We start from the raw sequence: 15,341 nt of genomic DNA, 5'->3' as shown, positions 1-15,341 counted from the left end.
GAATTTCAGGAAGAATTCCATTACAAATAAAACTGCTATATAATTGTGAGTAGCAAATAAACCTGTTGGACTTTAACCTGGTGTTGTGAGACTTCTTACTGTGTCCACTTAGTCCAACGCCGACATTTCCACAACATAATTTTGAGATGGGGTCCAAACAAACATTCAACCATACAGTACTTCACTTAAATTGAACTTTTTCCTGAAATACTTATCTTTCCCTAGCAAACTGGTAAAGTTAGCTTGCCCATCTTCTATGGATCATCAAAAATCTCAGCATAAGAGAGACACAACCATTTGTGACTGAGCTTTCCCTTGAACCTTTCTACAATGAGTGAATACAAATAGTTACAGCATAATTTTCTTTTGATTTTGCAATAGTAGAATATTTGCTCTTATCCTGGCAGTGGGATGTTTGTACCATTTGTTCATTAGGCACTTTGTGTCTTCTAGAAGCCAGATTTGGTGGATGCAGCAGTTTCATATCTCAGGAATAATGGCACAAACAGCTCACGAACATCAATATAAAAGGGGGAGCGTGATGTTCAGGCAGCAATTGATGTTCGAGCCTCTCAGCTGCTGTCCAGTAAAGAAAACACAAGTCCTGCTTCTTCATAAACTCCCTTTATTTTCTGATTCAACTCCACCTACACATCCAACACCCAGTGCCACCTGTAACCTCTTGAAAAATCTCAGTGACTTCTATTAAATAACAATCAATTTAGGATTTAAGTGAAAGATAACTGTTAACCCATTCCTAACAATTGAGAGTGGCAAACATCACAAATTGGTCTTTATAATTTTTAACCTGGCTAATCAGGTCAAAAATGGGAAAGACAAGAACTTAGTGTTTTGCTCATTTATTAATACACACATTTTCTAGAAACTCTTGGGTTGTGTTTTGGTCAAGAGTAATTCCATACCCCCAACTGAAACTCCCCCTTGAAAAGTCCCTGGCTCACCTCCACTGCAGCTGAATTTTAAAACTGTTCTGTGCATTGCCAGCACCAAAGAGTTTATAATCACATGCAGATTAGAGATAAGACTTATCTAGACAGCTATATGAACGGAGTGGGAATGGAGGGATACAAAAGAGTGATCTAGTTTGGACCAGGGAGCGGCGCGGGCTAATTGTTCCTGGTTTCTCGTTTCAAGGCTTCATTCTACGATCATCTTGCTGGTGCCAGTACAGAGTGAGACTGCGGATAGTTGGGAACCTGTCTCGGGGGCAGGGGATTCATATGGTGTTCGTGGAAGTGGAAATGACTAGGGTTGGGAAGCATTTTCCGATCGGGGCCATTGTGATCTCCTGGACTCGTTTCAATCGCCTCAGGGGGTCGGAGAGGAATTTCCCAGATTTTTTTTTCCCCATATTGGCCCTGGGGTTTTTCACTCTGGGTTTTCGCCTCTCCCTGGAGATCACATGGTCTGGAATGGGGGGGTGGGGGTAAGTTAATAGGTTGTAATGAACAAAGCATCGTAGCTGTGAGGGACAGCTCGGTGGATAGGATATTGGTATGTAGATAGGCTGGAAAATTGGGCGGGGATCCTGGATTCAGGATTCAATCCTGGACCGGGGAGCGGCGCGGGCTTGGAGGGCCGAAGGGCCTGTTCCTGTGCTGTATTGTTCTTTGTTCTTTGTTCACTGTTTGTAGTGAGAGGAGATGCACCGTCATTTGAAATTTCACAGCAAGGCTCCGCACATGTTCGAACTTGCAAAAAATCTCTCTGCTTCACCATTTTGTGCACCACTCACCCGAAACAAAAAAAGATGAAAGCAGGAATTTTAACTGCAACTGTCTGCTAACATTGTTAAAATGTATGTTATTGAAGGGGTGAGCAAGTTTTTTCTTTTGTGGTGAACACCTTGCTGCTTATTTATAACATTTATGCATATGTCCCACTAACTCGCATACATCAACATGGTTGATATAGCCAGATTTTGAATTTAGTCTTAATTTAGTCTTTAGTCGTGTCTACGTGGGTTTCCTCCGGGTGCTCCGGTTTCCTCCCACAGTCCAAAGATGTGCAGGTTAGGTTGGTTGGCCATGCTAAAATTGCCCCTTACTGTCCTGAGATGCGTAGGTTAGAGGGATTAGTGGGTAAATATGTAGGGATATGGGGGTAGGGCCTGGGTGGGATTGTGGTCGGTGCAGACTCGATGGGCTGAATGGCCTATTTCTGTACTGTAGGGTTTCTATGATTTCTATGATTCTATGATTCTGGTGTGACTTAGAATTTGCCTACCTAACTAGAAACAGCCCATACCAAACTCACAAAATTCAAATAGGACAAACCAGCAAATAAGGTAATGCAAACAGGAGTTGCTGCTAGGGGTTGCAGATTGGAATCCCTAACTGTATCGCTCACAACTTGAGCGCCAGTATACTAAAAATATGCTGTCAATCCCAGTAAATACCTTGTTTGACATTTTATTTGAAACATCGCTGTTGTGGCACATTCATGTTATGATCATTACATGAATGAGTCAGTCTTGGGCTGTATGGATTTACATGCACATTATGTCATATATACACATTCATTCATGTGTGCTATGCCTGAAGGTAGGTCCTTTCTTGGCTCATTGCTGCTCCTTCATCCTGAGCCATTTTCATGGCTGTTTTTGTCAGTGTTGATTTGCCACTGCCTTCCATTCTCAGGGACAGGTCCCAAGTCTTTCAAGAATGAGAATCAAATCTGTGCGATTGCCGTAACTCTGAGCCACATGTTAGCTATCTAGTTAACTGGCCCTCCAAACACACAAACATGCACTGAAAATTATTGTGTGTGCAAGTACACACCTGGCTGATTGAGGAGGGGAACAAGGAAAGTGAGAAGAAACTCAGCAACAGTAAATCATCACAGCACAATGACCTTTTGTTTCAGCTGAAAGCTGAAGGCTAGTGAGATGAAAATGCAATGACACCAGCTGAAATAAAATTGGGCAGTCTTAAAATCGTTCTGAGTGTGCATGAATCCGCAACAGAACTTTAATAACTGGGCAATGACTGTTATTAAGCTGGCAATCTCACTCCATGAAGCAAGGCTAGGCAAAGCAAATTTGCACTGCTGTAGTATGGGAGGTGGTTTAGAGGTTAGGAGAGCAAAGGGAAACTCGCTTAAGTTTTGTTCAAGGCCATTCTCAGAGATCCTAGTTTAAAAGAACTGCCTGTGCTTTTATTTTAAGAGTTTTCTTTTTTTTTTTAAATATCACCCTGATACTGGGAGACTCTGAACTCTGTCTACAAGCAGAGCAAGTCTGAAGGCCACATGAGAAGTCAGTTGCTTTAGAGAATACCACTGGAACAGAGTGAAAAGTTAACACTCCACATTTGGCCCTGTTATACTGAAGACTGGGAGCTCTGGATGCCAGCAATGGGTGCCCAAAAAAGGTAAAGGCTTCCATTTCCCAGCACTAACATGCCTCAAGCTTGACTAATACAAAAAAATTCTCTGTTGTGTCTTCAGAAATATTTCTAAGGCACAAGAGTCTCATGTTTGAAGAACCTACCACTTGCTGCAAGCTGCTGAGAAGACTGGACAAACAAGAGGCTGTCATACAGAACAAGTATGTTTTAGAACATAGAACAGTACAGCACAGAACAGGCCCTTCGGCCCACGATGTTGTGCCGACCTTCATCTGAAACCAAGATCAAGCTATCCCACTCCCTACCATCCTGGTGTGCTCCATGTGCCTATCCAATAACCGCTTAAATGTTCCTAAAGTGTCTGACTCCACTATCACTGCAGGCAGTCCATTCCACACCCCAACCACTCTCTGCGTGAAGAACCTACCTCTGATATCCTTCCTATATCTCCCACCATGAACCCTATAGTTATGCCCCCTTGTAATAGCTCCATCCACCCGAGGAAATAGTCTTTGAACGTTCACTCGATCTATCCCCTTCATCATTTTATAAACCTCTATTAAGTCTCCCCTCAATCTCCTCCGCTCCAGAGAGAACAGCCCCAGCTCCCTCAACCTTTCCTCATAAGACCGACACTCCAAACCAGGCAGCATCCTGGTAAATCTCCTCTGCACTCTTTCCAGCGCTTCCACATCCTTCTTATAGTGAGGTGACCAGAACTGCACGCAATATTCCAAATGCGGTCTCACCAAGGTCCTGTACAGTTGCAGCATAACCCCACGGCTCTTAAACTCCAACCCCCTGTTAATAAAAGCTAACACACTATATGCCTTCTTCACAGCTCTATCCACTTGAGTGGCAACCTTTAGAGATCTGTGGATATGGACCCCAAGATCTCTCTGTTCCTCCACAGTCTTCAGAACCCTACCTTTGACCCTGTAATCCACATTTAAATTTGTCCGACCAAAATGAATCACCTCACATTTATCAGGGTTAAACTCCATTTGCCATTTTTCAGCCCAGCTTTGCATCCTATCTATGTCTCTTTGCAGCCTACAACACCCCTCCACCTCATCCACTACTCCACCAATCTTGGTGTCATCAGCAAATTTACTGATCCACCCTTCAGCCCCTTCCTCTAAGTCATTAATAAAAATCACAAAGAGCAGAGGACCAAGCACCGATCCCTGCGGCACTCCGCTAGCAACCTGCCTCCAGTCCGAAAATTTTCCATCCACCACCACCCTCTGTCTTCGATCAGATAGCCAGTTACCTATCCAATCGGCCAACTTTCCCTCTATCCCACACCTCCTTACTTTCATCATAAGCCGACCATGGGGGACCTTATCAAATGCCTTACTAAAATCCATGTATATGACATCAACCGCCCTACCTTCATCAACACACCTAGTTACCTCCTCAAAAAATTCTATCAAATTTGTGAGGCACGATTTGCCCTTCACAAATCCGTGCTGACTATCCCGGATTAATCCGCATCTTTCTAAATGGTCGTAAATCCCATCCCTAAGGACCTTTTCCATCAATTTACCAACCACCGAAGTCAGACTAACCGGTCTATAATTACCAGGGTCATTTCTATTCCCTTTCTTAAACAGAGGAACAACATTTGCCACTCTCCAGTCCTCTGGCACCATCCCTGTGGACAGCGAGGACCCAAAGATCAAAGCCAAAGGCTCTGCAATCTCATCCCTCGCCTCCCAAAGAATCCTAGGATACATTTCATCAGGCCCAGGGGACTTATCGACCTTCAGTTTATTCAAAACTGCCAATACATCCTCCCTCCGAACATCTATTTCCTCCAGCCTATTAGCCTGTAACACCTTCTCTTCCTGAAAAACATGGCCCCTCTCCTTGATGAACACTGAAGAAAAGTATTCATTCATCACCTCGCCTATCTCTACTGATTCCATACACAAGTTCCCACCACTGTCCTTGACCGGTCCTAACCTCACCCTGGTCATTCTTTTATTCCTCACATAAGAGTAAAAAGCCTTGGGGTTTTCCTTGATCCGACCCGCCAAGGACTTCTCATGTCCCCTCCTAGCTCTCCTCAGCCCCTTTTTCAGCTCGTTCCTTGCTAACTTGTAACCCTCAGTCGAGCCATCTGAACCTTGTTTCCTCATCCCTACATAAGCTTCCCTCTTCCTTTTCACAAGACATTCCACCTCTTTTGTGAACCACGGTTCCCTCACTCGGCCATTTCCTCCCTGCCTGACAGGGACATACCTATCAAGGACACCCAGTATTTGTTCCTTGAAAAAGTTCCACTTTTCATCAGTGCCTTTCCCTGACAGTTTCTGTTCCCATCTTATGCCCCCTAATTCTTGCCTAATCGCATCATAATTACCTCTCCCCCAATTGTAAGCCTTGCCCTGCCGTCCGGCCCTATCCCTCTCCATTGCAATAACAAAAGACACAGAATTGTGGTCACTATCTCCAAAGTTCTCTCCCACAACCAAATCTAACACTTGGCCCGGTTCATTTCCCAGTACCAAATCCAATGTGGCCTCACCCCTTGTCGGCCTATCCACATATTGTGTCAGGAAACCCTCCTGCACACACTGCACAAAAAGTGCCCCATCCAAACTATTTGACCTACAAAGGTTCCAATCAATATTTGGAAAGTTAAAGTCCCCCATGACAACTACCCTGTGACCCCCACACGTATCCATAATCTGCTTAGCAATTTCTTCCTCCACATCTCTATTACTATTTGGGGGCCTATAGTAAACTCCTAGCAACGTGACCGCTCCTTTCCTGTTTCTAACTGCAGCCCATATTACCTCAGTGTGCATATCCCCCTCAAAGTGCTTTTCCGCAGCCGTTAAACTATCCTTGATTAACAATGCTACTCCTCCACCTCTTTTACCAGCTTCCCTACACTTACTGAAACATCTATACCCCGGAACGTCCAACAACCATTCCTGTCCTTGTTCTACCCACGTCTCCGTAATGGCCACAACATCGTAGTCCCAAGTAGCAATCCATGCCCCAAGTTCATCCACCTTGTTCCGGATGCTCCTTGCATTGAAGTAGACACACTTCAACCCACCTTCCTGTCTACCGGTACCCACCCTTGACCTTGATACCTTCCCCAATACCTCACCACCCTCAACACTGACTTCCGGACTACAACTCCTTTTCCCACTCCCCTGACAAATTAGTTTAAATCCCCCTGAAGAGCCGTAGCAAATTTCCCTCCCAGGATATTGGTGCCCCTCTGGTTCAGGTGCACCCCGTCCTGTTTGTAGAGGTCCCACCTTCCCCAGAACGTGTTCCAATTATCCACGTATCTGAAACCCTCCCTCCTGCACCATCCCTGCAACCACATGTTTAAGTGCACTCTCTCCCTGTTCCTCAACTCGCTATCACGTGGCACCGGTAGCGTACCAGAGATGACCACATGTTTTGTCTTTGCTCTCAGCTTCCAGCCCAGCTCCCGAAATTCCTGTTTTAAATCCCCGTCCCCTCTCCTACCTATGTCGTTGGTACCAATGTGTACCACGACTTGTGACTGTTTCCCCTCCCCCTTAAGAATCCGGAAAACACGGTCCGAGACGTCACGGACCCTGGCATCCGGTAGGCAACAAACCATCCTCGAGTCTCTTTTGCTGCCACAGAACCTCCTATCTATCCCTCTAACTAACGAGTCCCCAATAACTATTGCCCTCCCGCTCTCCTCCTTACCCTCCTGAGCCACAGGGACGGACTCAGTGCCGGAGATCCTCTCACTGCGGCTCACCACTGGTATGTCGTCCCCCTCAACCGTATCCAAAGTGGAATACTTATTGCTAAGGGGAACGACCACAGGGGATCCCTGCACCGACTGCTTCTTCCCAGCCCCTCTCACCGTCACCCATCTATTTTCATTTCGCGGAGTAACTGTATCCCTGAAGCTTCTGTCTATGGCCATCTCTGCATCCCTAATGATCCTAAGTTTTGGTCCACCTCCAATGCCAATCAGGATTATAATGGGATTGACACATTGATTTGATATCAAAAGAGTAGAATCAACTGTTTGAATTGGCACTGTAATTAACCAATGATAATTCAAGAATGTTTACTTCCAAAGACAGAATGTAGCATTAAATGACAACTAGCTTTGAATTCATATTTGATATAAATAAATAATTAGGTCACCTAATGCTCTACAATTCCACAGCCCTCAACTCCCTTCCCTATTTTCCCTATTGCAAGCTGTATTATAACCAATGTCTGGTGTAGCAATACCTCATGTTGAATCCAAAGATTGTCACATACAGGTTTTTAAATCCCCATTGATTTTTAGCTCATTAATCTGGTTACATCTTACATTATGCAGGTTATTATTGATCTCAGCTTTTTAACTGTCTTGACAGAAACTCAGTACAGCCTCTGATGTACTTCTGAGCCACTATTGTAAATGTTTCAAATTTGGTTAGCTTTTCGCACTTGCCATGGCTCAGGAGTTAACAATGCAGGAACGAAAACTCTGAATTTGGTTGCTATGTTTCCGGACATTAGTTGGGGAAACAGTTAACCCTGCGCAGCATGGATGGGGGAATAAATCAGCCAGAGTTCTCCCGAGTTATCAACAGGGAGACAAGGGAGGACAGGACTGGATTTGACATCCTCCGTGGGTGAATTTCCTTCCAAATTTTACCATTTGGCTTCCACAGGAAGAACCGCCACTTGGATGAGGCAATAGATACTGACTATACTGGCTGTGGACAGCACCCTAGCAAGTGCCAACACCTTCAGAAAGGAAAGAAACTATCTGCAAAAATGCATGAATAAAGTTAAAGTTCATTAATCACAAGTAAGACTTACATTAACACTGCAATGAAGTTACTGTGAAATTCCCCTAGTCGCCACAATCCGGCGCCTGTTCGGGTCAATTCACCTAACCAGTACATCTTTCAGAATGTGGAAGGAAACCTGAGCATCCGGAGGAAACCCACGCAGACACGGGGAGAACGTGCAAACTCCACACAGACTGTGACCCAAGCCGGGAATCGAACCGAAGTCCATGGTGCTGTGAAGCAGCAGTGCTAACCATTGCGCTACCGTGCTGCCCCATAGGTGTAACATTGAACGCCCCATAAAATAACATTTATCAAAAAATTTGGCAACCCATCTTCAGCGGCAGCGGTTTTAGCTTTCGAGGTCTGGTTTACATTCTAACAAGATTTTATCAAAGTGATGTGGACTTGATGAGACTTCCAGTTCTGTAACTCCAGCACAAGTTGCAAGGTTTACATATTTTATTGCATGTACAGCTCTAACTAGTGATAGTCTCTATAATAGATGCCTCTTAAACAACATGACATCTGACTGCATCAATCAGAACCAATCTCTAAATCCCTATCGATTTCACTCTCCACCAATAATTTTTTTTTGTATGAGACAGGAATAAGCTATGAAATCTCTCCTTTTTGCATGCACAACCCCTCCCTCTTCCCTCATGATATTGTGTCTTGTCTTCTCACATACCAAAAGCAACTAATAGGGAAATTCATTCTTTATCAATGTTGGACTTTAAATTGCTAGAGAAGAATCTCACTCGCCCAGGAGTTTCTCCTACATTAAGCATGGTTCCATAACACTATTTTAATAATTAGGCTAATTCTGATGAGTTGGAGGGTACTTGTTATCATGCCCTAAAGGCTCTTTCCGGTGATGCTTCAGTGCTTCCTCCCTTTCCCTATAACCTCCTTCAATACCACAGTCCTCCACTTTCCACAATCCTCTAATTCCGTCCTCTTGCTCATTCCCAATTTTCTTTGCTCCAACATTGTTAGCTGTGCCTTCATCTGCCCAAGCCTCAAATTCTGGAATTCCTTCCCTAAACCTTTCCGCTTCTCCACCTCTCACTACTCCTTTATGATGCTCCTTAAAACTTACCTATTTGACAAAGCGTTTGATCACCTGTCCTATTATTTCATGTGGTTAGATGTCAAATTTTGTTTGTCAAGGTTACAATGAAGCACCTATTTTTGGTTTGCTATATTAATGATGCCACACAATTGCAAAGTTACTGTTGTTTTTATTCGTAATGTTATCAGAGATTGTGATATTGGTTTGCACCTGCAACCTCCACACTTCTAGCTTCTTTCTTAAGACCAAAAGGTTATTGTCAAGCAAGAATTAAATTCCTAAAGGGTAAATGGGAAAACGGAGTAAGACATCAAATTTAGAATGTTATCCAGAGAGGGTTGGTAGAGTAAGCAAGGGCTTGGCTTTGATTTGGAATGCATATTTGCAGGAGCCATTCAAGATTCATTTGTTGATTTGATATTGTCACATGTATTAACATAGTGAAAAGTATTGTTTCTTGCGTGCTATACAGACAAAAACATAGAGAAGGAAACAGGAGAGTGCAGAATGTAGTGTTACAGTCATAGCTAGGGTGTAGAGAAAGATCAACTTAATGCAAGGTAAGTCCATTCAGAAGTCTGATGGCAGCAGGGAAGAAGCTGTTCTTGAGTCGGTTGGTACGTGACCTCAGACTTTTGTATCTTTTTCCCGATGGAAGAAGGTGGAAGAGAGAATGTCTGGGGTGCGTGGGGTCCTTAATTATGCTGGCTGCTTTGCCGAGGCAGCGGGAAGTGTAGACAGAGTCAACGGATGGGAGGCTGGTTTGTCAAGAATTGTCAAGACAATTACAGTTTCCCCCCCCCACCTCCAAAGTTGACTGTGGCTTCTTTGTATACAAAGACACGTGTTTAATGACAGATTGCAAACCTTTAATAAAATCACACACAAATCTTACCTGTTAACATTTCAGTTAATAGTTCAGGGTGCTACTTAAACTGGTTTTATATAGCTTTTGTCACTCAACTGTCGTGCTAAGTGGTCTGTACTTATCCTTCTATGTTAATAAGGCTAAGAGGAAGAACAGACAGGGAGAGATTACAGAACACGGTGGAACCGGCAATCTGAAGAAGTGTATTTGTTTTAACACAAGTATGACAGGTATGGCAGATGAATTTAAAATTTGGATTAGTACATATAACTATGATGTTGTAACTAATACAGAAACTAGGCTGAGAGGGAAACAAGACTGGCAGCTAAAAGTACCAGGACCTAGATGTTTCAGGCGTGATAGAGAGATGTAAAGGAGGTGGGGAAGTTGCAACACTGATTAGGGAGAATATCACAGCTGTACTGAGGGAGGACACCTAGGAGGGCTCACCCAGCAAGGCCATATGGGTAGAGCTCAGGAATAGGAAGGGTGCAATCACTTTGATGGGGTTGTACTTCAGGTCTCCCAACATCCAGCAGGAGATAGAGGAACACATATGTGAACAGATTATGGAAAAATGTAAAAACAACAGGGTTGTTGTGGTGGATATAGACAAATATAGATAAATAGCCAGAGAAAGTGGGCAAGGTCCTTAATGAATACTTGGCATTCACAAAGGAGAAGGACGTGATGGATGTTGAGTCTAGAGGTAAGTTGATATTCTGGGGCATGTCAATTTAAAAAAGGTGTTGGGTGTTTTGAAAAACATTAAGGTAGAAAGGTTCCTGGGACCTGATGGGATCTTTCCACTGAGGGAGGCGAAGGAGGAAGTTGCTGGTGCCTTGCACGAAATCTTTGTATCCTCTTTAGTCGTAGGAGAGGTCCCAGGGTACTGGAGAAAAACCAATGTTGTTCCTTTGCTTAAGTAGGGCAACAGGGTTAATCCGGGAAATTACAGGCTGGTGAGTTTTACATCAATGGTAAGGAAATTATTGGGGAAGATTCTTAGGGCCAGGATTTACTCACATTTGGAAAAATATGGAATTATTAGTGATAGGTAACACAGTTTTGTGCAGGGGAGATCATATCTCACAAACTTGATTGAGTTTTTTGAGGAAGCGACTAAGACAATTGATGAGGGCAGGGTGAAGGATGTCATCTACATGGACTTTAGCAAGGCCTTTGACAAGGTCCCTCATGGCAGGCTGAATGTGCTTTTGCAAAGAAGGGCTGAAGAGAAGCAGTGGTATTTGTCAAGGTTCATCCCAAGCAGCCCAGTGACACAGGACTCGTGTTCTATGGACTGTTTCCAGGGACGCACACCTGCTGGAGGCTCATCAACTTGGTGAAAGACACCCTTTGGTCTGCCCGAAATTTGTTGATCTTCCAGTGCAAAGAATTGTCCTCGACCAGACTGGTATATTCCAAGGCCCAGGACTACGTGCTGCAGGGCACACTCAAGCTTGGGGCAACTGCTGCCAAGGCTCAATGGGGAAAGCCACTGTGTAAGGCCCTTCAGCCAGTGTAGACAGAGGACTAGCAACCAGGTAAAACCCCTCGGACTGTGCATAATTTTCATTGTGTGCAACTTTATTGAAGAGTGCAACATGACCAATGTGTATAGTTTGTAACAAATGTTGCTCTGCATTGTAAATATTAAAATATGTAATGTTCTCATTACTGAACTGAAGTACCACAGTGTGAATCTTGAACTCAGGAGAAAATGTAAATATCAAACTTTTCATGTGTCTCTCAAATTTTATATGAATAAATTATATTTTTGCATAAAAAAGTTTAGGCTAACAAAAATCTATACATTTCTAATTGATCTAGCAGCCATTTTGGAAAGAATTTCAAACTTTTTACGCATTTTATATGTTTTCTAATTTCACTCTTGAAAGGTAATATATTATTAAACATACACACCAAGAGAAATATCATAACTTTAAACTCAAGTGATGATAATGAGACTGTGTGTCGGCTGTTATATGGAATAGCAACATTAAACAGATAACACCAAACAGTTTTTAACCATATCCCTGTACTTATTGAAGTTGTTTGCCACACAGTTGCATGGAATGACTAATCACTCAGCATGACTAGTAAGTATGACTAATGAATGACGTTGAACCATGAGGAGATTGGCATTGGGGAATATTTACTCCCATCTTACTAAGTCACCATTCTTCTATGTAATAACAATTTCCTCCATTTAAGATAAAAAGGGACAAAATACGGATTATTCTGCCAATACTTTCAACTGAAAGTAATTCCCTGCAGTAGTGTTCTCCATTTTTAGTCCAGGCTGATGCCAGTTTATATGGTCATCTGCAAGCCTCAAATATCTCAGCCAAGTGGATAATTTCAGTGCGTCTCAACAATGGTGAAATAGCCTGCTAAAACTCAGAGTCAGTTAAGCTCTGAAGACAGTACCATGCATGAGTACTTCCGCAAGGTCAACAGGAACCCAATCAATTTTTATTTTCCCTAACGCAAGGACACAGACAATAGAAATAAAACTACATCTTTCCACTAAGAAAAGCTGTATGATTTGAAACACAAAGATTGCCTGCTGCAAGAGATTCACTTCCCTGGTCTGTAAGCAACTCCAAATGATTAGCTTTGTCCTCTGCCTGGGATCAGATTTAACTGTTTCCAACATGTGAACAGACCATAACTCTTCCTGCACTTGCTGCATGAAAGGATAATAAAACTTCTCCTCCATCAGTTCAGTCTTCACCTCATCTCTTTTCAAGTAGGATTAAAGTTACAAAAAATATATATTCTATTAACAGTGCTATGGGTTATACAAGATGGGAATCTGGGTTCAGAGGACATACAAATGGTCAGACCATTTCCACTCAGCAGTGCACAAATTAATAACCACCAAAAAAGCACACACATCACAAATCCATCACAATAGATCTTGTTTCAAAGGGGTTCCCAATCTTTGCTAAAATCATAAGACAACATGAAACTCAAGAATTAAAAACAAACTAGAGAAAAGGTGTATTGAAAAAAACTATTCCGAGCTTGCCATGAATTTTTAACCCGACAAACTCATCTTATTCTGTACAAATTGTGGGAAACAGCACACCATTGATGAGGAAAGAGCCAAAGACATGAAATGGTAACCTAATTGATCGTCCTTTCTCATAGTTGCTGCTGACTGACATAATCCAAAAATACTGGAAACAACAAAAGCACTTGCAATATTTTGCTTTTTGTCTTCCATCATGGCAAGCCTTTTCAGTTTACAAAAAAAGGGACAAATGTATGATGCATGGTAAGGACAAATCCACATTGCTGCTGTTTTCAGGTGGCAATTAAAGGCTCCAAATACAGAGCTTTCTCCATATCCCAAGGCTGTTAACATGTTACCCAGGAAGTAAAGGATGCTCTGGTTCCAGCACAACGCATTGACTTTATATAGTTTACAAAAACGAACATACCTTTTGCAAGCCAAAAACAAATTGCTGTTTCTTAGCAATTGAACAATGGGGCACTGGTAAATAATCTCACATTAATGAGCAGGATTGCAGTCTGAAGAAAATACAACATACCACATGAAATGCAGATCTTCAGTCAGCATCCATCAGAATCCACCCATCATCTCTGGGGTATCCATTACATCACAGATCTTCAGTTTGTCTTAAGCATGAATGGTAAATGTCTGGAAACCAAGAACAAAAAAAAAAATCATTATGTTATCAGATGACAATGCAAAATTAATGACAATAAATTTCATTTCACTTTGAAGATTGTACCATCTGTGCATGGAGAAGATGCCAACATCAGAGTGGCCAATATAGTGTACAACAATTTACATTTGTATAGGACCTTTAACATAATAAATAAGCTTAATCTAAGTAATTTAGAAGAGAATTAGGGAAGATGATTGAAGAGGCATTTTTGGAGAAGGTTTCTGTAGGAAGGGAGAGAAGCAGCAAGACAGAAAGGGTTAGGAAGCGAATCCCTGATGACATGGATGCAGAGAGCTCTGAATTAGTTAGGAGTTTGTGGAGCTTGTAAAGTTGACAAGGACAGTGTTGAAAAATCAAGCCGCAAGTTAATAAAAGTATAGACGAGGATTTCAATAAACCTGGGGGTGTGGTAGGTATAGAAGTGGAGGATCTTTCCACCATAGAAATAGACCTTTTCAGTGATAGTGTGTGGTTAGCGATCCGAGCCAAGTACAAGTACTAGTTTAATCCTGACTGCGTGTAAGCGGAAGAACCATAGAATCCCTACAATGCAGAAAGAGGCCACTCAGACCTTCGAAACTGCATCAACCTCTCTGAAAGAGCAACCCACCCAGGCTCTCTCTGTAATGGGCAGTCACTCACACCTCTAGAATTCAGTTCTTTCAACCATGTTTTTACCAAGGCTGTAACAAGAAGGAAAGCAATCTCTGCATTACCATGCATAATTCAACAAAATTATATAATAATGCCTTTAGTGTAGGAAAATGGCCGATAGCGCTTCACAAAAAAAATTACACCAGGTCAAAGGAGCACATACTAGAAGAGGAGACTCAAAACTTGGTCAAAGAGATACACTTTAAGAGGGGTGTTAAAAAGGAGAGCGGAGAAGTGGAGAGGTTTTGGAAGAAGCTAAGAGTGGCAGGAAAGAAAGGGGAAGAGTCCAAAATTGGGGCTGCAGGTGGCCACACAGAAATGGAGGTGACAAACAGTAGAGACTAAATTGGGCCAAGGATAACTGAAGCAATAAAAGGAAAATCATTACTGCTTGGGATGAGAAGGGACCTAACCAAGGTAAAATGGAACCCAAGACTGACAGGATGATCTTTGGTGATCTTTCAGGAGGAGATGCTTTAGGTACACGCTAGGTAAATTGCAACAAGAATAAAAGGGTAGGGAACCAAAATCTTGGCTCCAAAGTAGAAGAGGGAGATAGGGAATATCAAACAAAAGAGAGGGGGGGAAATTGATGCATGTCAGATGAATTGTTCAGGCGAGAACCAGATCAAACCAGGAGGACCAAGTTGAGTTAGGAATGAAGGGGGAAAATAAAACTGGCAAAGAAAGAATATGAGAATAGAATGGCAGTTCATGTAAAAGGAAACAAACATCTTCTACCAGCATGTGAATTGTACCAGCATGTGATTTGTAAATTGGGAGTATGTGGTGGAATAGGTCCTATTAGGGACAAAGGATGATTAGAAGCCCACGAAAAGGCGAGAATACTTTTGGGGAGGGGGGGGGGGG

The 15,341-nt window shown here is 42.7% G+C and overlaps 1 protein-coding gene across 6 annotated transcripts in view; it reads right to left on the bottom strand.

The window, feature by feature from the left end:
• Nucleotides 1-15,341, bottom strand: part of atxn1a (ataxin 1a) — a 345,727-nt gene that overhangs the window by 144,262 nt on the left and 186,124 nt on the right. For all 6 annotated transcript variants that reach the window (XM_078241326.1, XM_078241370.1, XM_078241345.1 and 3 more), the window contains one exon: nucleotides 13,677-13,786. The gene's annotated coding sequence lies outside the window, so the exon portion shown is untranslated. The remainder of the gene's footprint in view (nucleotides 1-13,676; nucleotides 13,787-15,341) is intronic.

The sequence above is a fragment of the Mustelus asterias genome, chromosome 2 (genome assembly GCF_964213995.1).
Source record: "Mustelus asterias chromosome 2, sMusAst1.hap1.1, whole genome shotgun sequence".
In the NCBI taxonomy this organism is placed as follows: Eukaryota; Metazoa; Chordata; class Chondrichthyes; order Carcharhiniformes; family Triakidae; genus Mustelus; species Mustelus asterias.
Note: the sequence above shows the minus strand (reverse complement) of the source record. Positions and strands in the feature narration are given on the sequence as shown.